The sequence below is a fragment of the Ranitomeya variabilis genome, chromosome 1 (genome assembly GCF_051348905.1).
Source record: "Ranitomeya variabilis isolate aRanVar5 chromosome 1, aRanVar5.hap1, whole genome shotgun sequence".
Taxonomy (NCBI): domain Eukaryota; kingdom Metazoa; phylum Chordata; class Amphibia; order Anura; family Dendrobatidae; genus Ranitomeya; species Ranitomeya variabilis.
Genome location: NC_135232.1, coordinates 397,079,612 through 397,091,611, shown reverse-complemented (window position 1 = coordinate 397,091,611; position 12,000 = coordinate 397,079,612). Strand labels below are relative to the sequence as shown.

Here is a 12,000-nt window from a genome sequence, read left to right as displayed (position 1 = left end):
TTGTTTCCATATAGTAATAGTGACTGCTATTTGTGTTCACAGAGTAATAGTGCCCCATTTGTGCCTCCATACATATAAGAATAGTGCCTTAAATGTTTTTACATAGTAATAGTGCCCCTATGTGCCTCCATATAGTAATAGGGTTAGTATGGCTTCACATACTAATAGTGTGTGTCACCCCCTCAAAGCCATACTTAAAACTAGTTTCCCAATTGTGCCTCCACAAAGTAAGTGCCCAACATACAATAGTCCTGAAGACATAGTCTGCATCACTTTTAATTGTATTTATGTGGCCCACTTCTAGTACCAGAGTATCTGACAAATGCCAGATGGACGGTCCTGCCCAGTATATTAAACAGGTATACTCTGGGAAGAATAAGGGCGATTTAATGTCATGAAAATAAACTGTATCATATCTGGCTCAAGATTACAATTCTTCTTCAAGTTGTGAAGCTGAAACAGGATACCTGGCTCAGCAGGTGGTCCAAGCTCATCAGCTTCAAAAGGGAAAAACTCACACCCCACTTACCTTGTCTTCGTTTACGGAGGAAAGAGAAGAAAATATGCGGCACTCACCCAGCTTGCGTGAAATTGACGTCTTTAATGTACCAACAATCCGGTTACAGATATTTCATTCGGCTCGGCAGGTAACGGTGAGGGTGCGGGGAGTGTAGGGGGGACAATGGCCGTTTCGTGTGATTTGCGCTTCTACGGGTCCATGTGCAAATGGACCCGTAGAAGCGCAAATCGCGCGAAACGGCCGTCGTCCCCTCTACACTCCCCGCACCCTCACCGTTACCTGCCGAGCCGAATGAAATATCTGTAACCGGATGGTTGGTACATTAAAGACATCAATTTCACCATCGAAGGTGAGCTAAGCCCACCGTCATCAGTGGCTTATCTACAGCATTCTGTAATGCTGTAGATAAGCCCCTGATGTATCCTGAAAGTTGAGAAAAAGAGGTCAGATTATACGCATCCAGGGGCGGTCCCGCTGCGGTCCGGTCCGATGGGCGTCGCGTCTGGTCCGGCGCCTCCCATCTTCTTATGATGATGTCCTCTTCTTGTCTTCATGCTGCGGGAAAGGTCAGAGAGGCCCGGCGCCTGCGCAGTGCAGTACTTTGCTCTGCCCTCAACAGGGCAGACAAAGTACGCCTGCGCCGGAGCCACAGTGTGAAGACAAGAAGAGGACGTCATCCTATGAAGATGGGAGGCCCCGGACCGGACCACGACGCCCATTGGATCGGACCGCACGCCCAGGTGAGTATAATCTAACTTCTTTTTCTCATCTTTCAGGTTACATCAGGGGCTTATCTACAGCATTACAGAATGCTGTAGATAAGCCCCTGATGCCGGTGGGCTTAGCTCACCTTCGATTTTGGGGGTGACAGGTTCCCTTTAAGGCATTCCCAACATTAGGGGAATGCCTGAGCAACTATTTCCCTCAGTTAGTGTCTTGCTGCTAAGGTTTTAGGTCCTGTCTTGTTTCTGCCTTCTCTGGGGGCTGCATTCTCAGACCTCTTACCTTGCGCTTGCAGTAGCGTAGCTAGCAGGGGGGCAGAGGGTGCGGTCGCCCCGGGCCCACCACTCACAGGGGCCCACCCGGAGCTATGCTACACTTAATTATATCAGCGTGCACAGCCCGCCGATATAGTTACTGTAAGCTCCGTGGTAGAGAAGAGGGAGACATGATCTCCCTGCACTACCGCGGGCAGTGGCTGGAGAGTAACATATTCCCCAAAGCAGCCCCCCCCATGCAGTGGCAGCACTGAGCACTGTACCTGACAGCTGCCTGCCTCCAGTATACTGAGGACACACCCACACTGCACGCTGAGTACTGGGCATGCCATGTGTGCTGCAGAGCAGACAGGAAGAAGGAGCATCTTTTTCCAGTGAGAGGAGCAGGACACACGGGTGTAAGTACAGCTCCCACTTCGGGTGTAAGTACAGCTCCCACTTCGACTCTACTCTGCTGCTCTCCTGATAAGACCCAGCAGGATTCCTGTGCTGTAGCTGCAGTTTTTAAGGCACTGCAGATTTATGGGGGCTGGTCAGTAATGTGATGTGCACTCACCCTGGCTGCAGGACCCCACAGAGAAGGATATACGGTGTGTCTCTTTCCATATATACTTTATATGGGAAAGAGTAAAATATCCTCATGTGTGGGGTCCTGCTGCCAGGGTCAGGACCATGAGTGCACATTACTGACCAGTCTTGTCAGTGTGTGTATGTATGTATGTATGTATGTATGTATGTATGTATGTCTATATATATATATATACACATACACACACACACACATATATATATATATATATATATATATATATATATATATATATATATATATATATATATATATATATATATATATATATATACACTGTATATACACATACACAAAGACACTGGTCTGATAAGACCCCAACCCATTTATATGTTCTATCCTGTAGCCTGGGTCAGGATCCCATCAGACCAGTGTCTGCAGGATTTCATATCCGTATATCTAAGGTGGTAAACATGAAAAATAAAAAAACACGAAATATGAAAAATAAAAGGTAAAACTTTTTATTTAAAAAGTTGAGGATGAATATATATTTACTATATGGAGACCCGATGCTATCGCTTCGGGAGGGCAGTAATGTCACAATGGGGGCAGGCTTTGTAGTGTTGAGAATCTTTCTCCCCCCCCCCCCATGTGCTCACCCACCTATCCACTCTCTCTTTCCCCCGTCTGTGCTCTCTTTGACCTGTCTACCCCATGTGCTATGAGCTCCTCTTGTACAAAGATGGCGGCGGTCAGTGAGTCATTCGGCTGATCCTGGCAGTGGCATGTTTGCAACAGTGTTCCGCTGGTGGTACCGCACAAGAGGATGAGTATAAAGTGTGTGGGTGTGGTATGTACGGCGTTTACAGTGTGTGTGGTGCGTATGGCTTATACTGTGTGTGGTGCGTATGGTGTATACAGTGTGTGTGTGTTGCGCATGGCGTATACTGTGTGTAGTGCGTACGTTGTATACAGTGTGTGTTGCGTATGGCGTATACTCTGTGTGTGGTGTGTACGGTGTATAAAGTGTGCCTGTGTGTGTGGTGCGTACAGTGTATACAGTGTGTGTGTGTTGCGTATGGCGTATACTGTGTGTGTGGTGCGTACGGTGTATACAGTGTGTGTTGCGTATGGCGTATACTGTGTGTGTGGTGTGTACAGTGTATACAGTGTTTGTGTGTGTGGTGCGTACGGCGTATACAGTGTATGGATGTGTGGTGTGTACGGTGTATACAGTGTGTGGTGTGTACGGCGTATACAGTGTGTGTGGTGCGTACGGCGTATACAGTGGGTGTGTGGTGCGTACAGCATATACAGTGTGTGTATGGGTAAATGGGTACGGGTCCATTTACATATACTCAGTCTAGATCACAAGATCCCCAAGGGGGAGAAGAGGAAAGAAGAACAGAAGAGCCAGGGGGTGTAGTTTTTTCTTTAGATTGGTAATATTCTACCTCCCCCCCCCTTTTTTCTGGTTCCCTCATTTCCGTTTCCCTCTTTGGGGTCTTGTCCAGACAAGAGTATTCCTTTAGTGATACCTGGACACATTCAGGGAGCTATACCCTTATGATGGCCTCTATACACACCCACTGGCAGTTTCTTCTATTTAGGTCTTTGTCATATATTTCAGGGCTGTGCAAGTATCAGCCCACAGAGAGGGACAGACAGTGACCAGAATCCAAGGAGTGGGAGCTACAGCGGGTTCCATTATACAGCGTGGAAGCTAATGCGGAGGTCATTATACAGCATGGACACTAATGCGGGGGTCATTATACAGTGTGGAAGCTAATGGAGGGGTCATTATAAAGTGTGGTAGATAATGTGGGGGCCGTTACACAGCATGGGACCTAAGGCAGGAGTCATTATACAGTGTGGGAGCTAACGCCGGGGTCACTATACAGTTTGAAGGCTGCTGTCGGGCCATTATACAGTGTGGGGGCCTGTAAGGAGTTTGGGGCTACCGTGAGAGCACAAAGGAGAAATTGTACTATGTAAGGGCACAGTGGTGGCATTACTATGTGATGCAGTATGAGGAGCATTGCATTTGTATCACACAGCAGGAGCAGTAATAGGGACACATACGGCAGCAGCAGCTCAGTATTGGGGTATCAGGGGCAGTAATAGGGACACATACGGCAGCAGCGGCTCAGTATTGGGGTATCAGGTGCAGTAATAGGGACACATACGGCAGCAGCGGCTCAGTATTGGGGTATCAGGTGCAGTAATAGGGACACATACGGCAGCAGCGGCTCAGTATTGGGGTATCAGGGGCAGTAATGGGGACACATACGGCAGCAGCGGCTCAGTATTGGGGTATCAGGTGCAGTAATAGGGACACATACGGCAGCAACGGCTCAGTATTGGGGTATCAGGTGCAGTAATAGGGACACATACGGCAGCAGCGGCTCAGTATTGGGGTATCAGGGGCAGTAATAGGGACACATACGGCAGCAGCAGCTCAGTATTGGGGTATCAGCAGGATGAGGAGGTTGTGCAGGTTGGGGATAGATAGTGATGGCTGGAATATGAGAAGTGAAACGTGTCTTTGTTGTATTCTCTGCAGCTGAGTCCTGGGTGGAAGAAGTCGCCATGTCGGTCTGGGCCAGATGGAAAAGACGGGAAAAGTGAACGATTCCATCAGAAAGAACGTCAGTGGTAAGTCACCATCTGTAACTGTGCTGTAATCACTTGTATGCTTTGTAGGACTGGTATCTACCCCTATATGGTCACAATATGGTGGTAATATCAGTATTGGTCTTGTGGCGATGTTTTTTTTTTTTGTTGAAGCAGGATCACCTGATGAGGTTCTCCTACGTCCACTATTAGGGTGCATCACCATAGTTGTAATCAAAGGTTAGGGGCCCACTCAGATGTCTCGCCCCCCCTGGGCTGAACCCCTAGCTACGCCTCTGGCTTTGTGTCCTATGTTTCCATCTCCCTGAGGGCTGCATACTCAGGCCTGTGTCCTTGTACAGTATCTCTTTCCGTGTCCGTCCTTGTTTGTACTGTGTCATATTCTTGTATCCTAGATCCTGTCTGTCCCTGATCTAGTCTGAACTCAGTCCTTTCCTATATCTGTTTGTTTTGGCTTCCTATCCCTGCCGTTTGTATCCTTGTGTCTTCTCCGTCTGCGGTTCCGCTTTGCTCTCGCTCTGCGGCTCCACTCTGCTCTCACTCTGTGGCTCTGCTCTGCTCCCGCTCTGTGGTTCCGCTCTGCTCTCACTCTGCGGCTCCGTTCTGCTCTGGCTCTGCAGCTCCGTTCTGCTCTAGCTATGTGGCTCCGCTCTGCGGTTCCACTCTTCTCTCGCTCTGCTCTCACTCTGGGGTTCTGCCCTGCACCGCTCCTTGCAGTTCTGCCCTGCACCGCTCCTTGCAGTTCTACCCTGCTTCCCTCCTTGTGGTTCTACCCTGCTCTGCTCCTTGCGGTTCTACCCTTCTCCGTTCCTTGTGGTTCCGTCCTGCTCCGCTCCTTGAGGTTCTGCTCTGCTCTCGATTCGCACCTCCTGGGTCTTTTTCCTTAGAGTCTGAACAGGTCCCTACCTGTCCCCATATGTCACTCATACCTGTCTTCCTGTCCTCCCTGAATCAGTCCCTGTTCCCCTGTCCGAACAGGTCCCTACCTGTTCCCATAATCCACTCGCACCTGTCTGTGTTCCTGTCCTTCCCGAGTCAGTCCCTGCTCCTCCAGTGTCTACCGGTGTCTCAGCCGTGCCCGCCTCCCTGCCAGTGTGTCAGCCGTGCCTGCCTGCCAGTGTGTCAGCCGTGCCTGCCTGTCAGTGTCTCGGCCGTGCCCACCTGCCTGTCTGTATTCCCCCAGTGGGATCAGCAACCACAACCAGACTCTACCCTGGAGTGGTACCTGGCAGCTACCTGCTGCACAAGCCTGACCTCACCATCAGAGGCTCCAGTGAACACCAAGGAAGCTGCTTAGTCACGCCCCGTCCAGGGAAGTCTGGTTTGTGGCACAGTGGGGCCACACACCCCACGCTCGCGCCAACAGTCAGGGCACAAGCATTACAAATTTCATAAGGAGATTATGGAGTTATCGTACATCCAGCTGTATAACCATTTCATTTTCGAGATCTCGGGAATGGGCTGAATGCCTGCCAGGTTTCGATCTGTGCTAGCACCCCAAGGTGGGGAGATATGTAAAACGGCTAGTAAAAGCCAGGTAACAAAGCCATCCTTTGTCTCCAAAGCATGACAGGGGGCCTGGCCGACACGATAACGTCAATCCCGCCACCCTATGACCTTCCTTTGAGACGTAATGATCCATCATAGGTTTTGGAGCTTCAGCTATCAAGAACCCAGGAGAAGGGGGACTAAAACCATCCCATAGGTGGCAAAGGGAGTGACTGACCAAGGGGTTAAATGCTCTTGTGAGGCCATGTAGCTCTGCTCTTCTTTTCTTGCAGTTCACTTCTGAGGAGGGAGGTGTCACGACATGTATCGTGTCGTGTTGGAAGGAACTGGAAGCACCTTGTGCCTTACACCCCATATGTGGTCCAGCTCCAAGGTCGAACATCAAGCTGGTAACTGACATATTTCATCAGCTTATACCTTGTGTACTACCACCTGTATTTGCATATCTGACCATTGTATATGTGTAACCATTGCTTGGCTTGTGTTCTCGGTTTAACTTCACTTGCTATTGGGGCCCAATAAAATCCTGTTAATGGACCGGGCTTTTATCTAACAAAGAACTGATGGCAGTCCTACTGGGCTGGCAGCGCTCTGTTTTACTGGTGCTAGTTAAAAGGGCCTCTCAGCCTGTCAGGGTTGTGAGCAAGCATTGTGCATGGTTCAAATCGTCACATGTTCCCTACTGGCTGTTGTCATCTTGTTACATAACGACTGTAAGCTAGTATAGGCATTAGATAACAGCTAGTTATTAAGTGAACATGTATCACCCCATAAACCCTTTTCCTTGTTAACTTGTTTGGCCTAAAGGTACCGTCACATTTAGCGACGCTGCAGCGATCTAGACAACGATGCCGATCGCTGCAGCGTCGCTGTTTCGTCGTTGTGTGGTCGCTGGAGAGCTGTCACACAGACAGCTCTCCAGCGACCAACGATGGCGGTCCCCGGGTAACCAGGGTAAACATCAGGTTACTAAGCGCAGGGCCGCGCTTAGTAACCCGATGTTTACCCTGGTTACCAGTGCTAATGTAAAAAAAACCAAACACTACATACTTACATTCCGGTGTCTGTCCCCCGGCGCTGTGCTTTCCTGCACTGACTGTGAGCGCCGGCCGGAAAGCACAGCGGTGACGTCACCGCTGTGCCCTGCTTTATGGCTGGCTGGGGCTGACAGTGCAGGAAAGCACAGCGCCGGGGGACAGACACCGGAATGTAAGTATGTAGTGTTTGGGTTTTTTTACATTTACACTGGTAACCAGGGTAAACATCGGGTTACTAAGCGTGGCCCTGCACTTAGTAACCCGATGTTTACCCTGGTTACCAGTGAAGACATCGCTGAATCGGTGTCACACACGCCGATTCAGCGATGTCTACGGGAGATCCAGCGACGAAATAAAGTTCTGGACTTTCTGCTCCGACCAACGATGGCACAGCAGGATCCTGATCACTGCTGCGTGTCAAACTCAACGATATCGCTATCCAGGACGCTGCAACGTCACAGATCGCTAGCGATATCGTTCAGTGTGAAGGTACCTTAAGTGAATTTGTGTGTTATTCCAGTGTGAGGTTCCTTTGGTGCCATTTAATGCTAGAGGAAAGGAAGTAATAAATGAAAATCCTGTCTGACCTTTGTGCTCCCAATTGCATATACTAGAGCGTGTCAACCAAAATCTAGTTTTCATGGCTTGAAATACATATCTTTAATTGTGTTGTCATCAAATAAGCTTCAACAGGGTACACGGTAGGTTTTTAACAAGCTTCTACTCAATTACATACTTTACGCCATTTGGACTAACATTCAGGGCTTATTCACAAGACTGTATTTTTGTCCCAAGTACTGTCCGTGAAAAAAAGGGACAGCACTCAGATCATTGTTTTTCAATGGGGCAGTGCAGATGAACGATTTTTTCCACTGCCTTAGGGTATGTGCACAGCGTTGTTTATTCCGCAGCATGTCAATTCTTTGTGCGGATTCCGCTGCGGTTTACACCTGCTCCATAATAGGAATCCACAGGTGTAAAACCGCAGGTGGAATCCGCACAAAAAATGCAGAAAAACCACGGTAAATCTGCGGTAATTCCGCAGTAAATCCTGCGGATTTACCAAAATCAGTGCGGAAAAATCCGCACACCATTCCGCAACGTGTGCACATACCCTAAATGTAACTGCATTGAAGTAGGTCTCCCTGTGTCTCTCCAATTATTGTGCTCATTGTATCTATTATTAAGCTACAGTGCATTACATACAGCTCCAATATTCAGGTAAATGATTCTGAAGCTGCTCAGAACTGGGAGACAAAGTAAAGCAAATGGGCAAGACCTTTTCTGGACACCTTGAAGAATAACAGATAGTGTCAACTTTGCCTGTAATGGCCGATGACAAGGAACAATAGACTAGATAATAGCAAACATGGATAACATAGATTTTCATTATTTACATCCATATATATATATATACTGTATATACAAAACCTGACAAAGATTCAACAATGAGCTAGCATAATCCCATATAATCCTCTTGACAAAATCCATTTTACAACTACAGAACAAATGGACACAGGAGCATAAAATGAAAATGGGACAGTCAGTGAGCTAGTTGTATGCAGAACCCCAGCGTTCTTATCACTGATACAACTAGGACAGATCAGTAAGTATTAGATAGATGGATCCATCAGCAGATATTAAATGTATCCATCAGCAGATGAGATGATACTAGATTATGCATCCATCAGCAGATGATAGTAGATGGATGGATACATCAGTAAATATTAGATGGATCCATCAGCAGATGATATTAGATAGGTGGATCCATCAGCAGATGATATTAGATAGATGGATCAATCAGCAGATGATATTAGATGGATCAATCAGCAGACATTAGACAGATGGATCCATCAGCAGATGATATTAGATGATGGATCCATCAGCAGATATTAAATAGATAGATCCATCAGATGATGCTAGATAGACGGATCCATCAAGAGATGATATTAGATAGATGGATCCATCAGCAGATGATATTAGATAGATGGATCCATCAGGAGATGATATTAGATCGATCCATCAGGAGATGATATTAGATAGATGGATAGATCAGAAGATATTAAATAGATGGATCCATCAGATGATGTTAGATGGATCCATCAGGAGATGATATTAGATAGATGGATCCATCAGGAGATGATATTGGATAGGTGGATCCATCAGCAGATGATATTAGATGGATGGATCCATCAGTAGATGATATTACATAGATGGAACCATCAGGAGATGCTATTAGATGGATCCATCAGGAGATGCTATTAGATGGATCCATCAGGAGATGATATTAGATAGATGATCCATCAGCAGATGATATTAGATAGATGGATAGATCAGAAGATATTAAATAAATGGATCCATCAGATGATGTTAGATGGATCCATCAGCAGATGATATTAGATGGATGGATCCATCAGTAGATGATATTACATAGATGGAACCATCAGGAGATGCTATTAGATGGATCCATCAGGAGATGCTATTAGATGGATCCATCAGCAGATGATATTAGATAGGTGGATCCATCAGTAGATAATATATTAGATGAAAGATCCATCAGCAGATGGCTAGTAATAAGACAGCTAATAGCCACATCCCCGAATGCCCCCTGTGTGCCCTGTGACCAGAGTGAGCAAACAGTGATCAGGAAGATGTGGCATCCCTCCTGCCAGGCAGGCACCGGTACAGTACGGTGATTGGGCAGCTCCTCTACTTACAGTGCTGAATAATGAGAATAATGAAGTGAAACAATCTGACAACTTCATTGTCTCCTCCCTGAAAACTTCCCTGCCAGCTGAATGCGTAGTGCAGCAGGAACGATCGCCCCGCGATCCGCTGCATCCATCATCAGCACCGTGCGCACAGGGATGACAGGTAATGAGGAATCACAAGCCAACTTCAAAGCAATGCGTCTCCGTGCTACCAACCAGTCAGCCCGATCCCGGGGAAGATGAGCCGCGCTCCACAAGGGGTTAAGCAGTGCACTGCAGTAAGATCACGCTGTAGAGAATGAAGCAGCCGGCTGGGGTCGGGGGACGCCACACAGGCACAGATGGCACGGGGGCAGTATCCGTGGGATTACCGCGGCTCCAGCCCTGGGATCCGGTCCTTCTCGCACTGGAGGATGAGGCGGAGTGACGGCGCCGAGGTCTCCTTGCTACTGGTCACTGCCACCTTTGACCACCCCGTGTGTGCCTGTCACTGCTGCAGACGCGCCGTCACTCCCGTTGGCAGCCGGGCCATGAGATCATTATCCGGATCATGGCCTCTTCCCCTCCTGCTCAGCCCTTCTGCCAACTCCTCCTCCTCCTCCCAATTCCTTCTTGGTTTTATTTTTAATCCTGCTGTGTGTAGTTTTCCTGCGCTCTGCCACTTCCCCCGTTCACAGGGTGCCAGCAGCACCACACCTCCTCCATCCTGCCGGCAGCGGGGGGCTGTGAACACCTGCACCCCGACACCACTGCTGCCGTGTAGTGGGACATCAGCATCACACATGCTGGACAGCTCAGCCCGATTAGTCACATTTGTCATTTGGGGGCATCTTTCAGCCCTCCTAATAAATAACCCAGGGGGTGAGGAGAATCAGGAGGACAGTGCCCTGTAGCGCCCCCTGCTGTCAGCTGAGAGGTCTGGCCACTCTAGGAGTGAGCTGCTTGTGTCACCTGAGGCGGTGTAGAGGAGACAACACACCTTTGTTCTCCGTGTATAGTTGCTACAATAAGTGTCCACGGCTGTTATATCCATGGACTTATTCTGTAGGCTGTTCACACAGTATTGTGCACCAAAATCGTCATAAAATCTGATAATATTACACCTCCAGTGCACGTGAAAGAAATATAGGTAAACCAGACACAAAAACCCCAGGCAGATTCTTGTCCAAGCGACAGGCAATATCAGCGAGAAGAATGAGCACGTTCATTCTTCGTGCGTCCTCCGCATGGAAAGGCAAGGGATTAGCCCCATGTGGATTTGCATTTCCATTGAAAAGGGTTAACCCACATCTGGATCCGCAAAACAACATTTGTACATTTCCAGATACATGTAGGATTTGCTCTGGCCAAATGAGTGACGTGCAAATAGCACGGACGACAGATGTTTCTTCCGAGACCCCCATACATCTAAACATTGTAATGCCCAATCATACATGTGGTGTATGGGGAGAGGAGGGTAACATGCTGTTAGACACCCCTCGCGGTGACTTATCTGCCGGGAGGACAGAGAGATCATTCAAATTCAAAATGTCTGCTCATCCCCTCCCCCGACATCATCTGTGCACAGTAAGGGTATGTGCACACGAAGCCACCTAAAAAAGATAGAAAAAAAAGAATGAATGCATCTATTGCAAAGACAAAACAACTTGTCTTTAGTGATGACCGAATAGTGAAATAATCGGATCCGGGAAAATCGGCACAAATACTTTCTAATATCTGTGTATTCGTACCGAATAATGAATCCAATGGAAGTCAATGGGAAAGCCGAATATTTTTCTGCTGCACTAAAAAAACAGGTCTGGGGCATGGAAAAATGCTGAAATGGATGGGAAAAAGCTAAAACTAAATGGGAACAGCATGGAGAAGATACCTGCATGCCTTTCTGACTCATATATGGTATCAGGGAATAATGTTGCCAGACTATTGTGCCGCTTTTACTGATTTATAAGAAGAAACACCAAATTATAAACTTCACACAGGGCTAATAATAAACTCAATTTTAATAAATCACAAAAAACACATACAAATAATGACAATGAGGGTATACTCCTAGAACACAGGA

At 47.6% G+C, this 12,000-nt stretch overlaps 1 protein-coding gene across 2 annotated transcripts in view; it reads right to left on the bottom strand.

Moving 5' to 3' along the window:
• The window catches only part of SMARCA2 (SWI/SNF related BAF chromatin remodeling complex subunit ATPase 2), a 403,813-nt gene extending 393,064 nt beyond the window's left edge, over positions 1 to 10,749 (bottom strand). Inside the window, exon 1 of one of the 2 annotated variants that reach the window (XM_077249116.1) lies at positions 10,155 to 10,749. The gene's annotated coding sequence lies outside the window, so the exon portion shown is untranslated. The remainder of the gene's footprint in view (positions 1 to 10,154) is intronic. The other variant, XM_077249118.1, reaches the window with a different exon arrangement.
• Between the last annotated feature and the right edge of the window lie 1,251 nt (positions 10,750 to 12,000).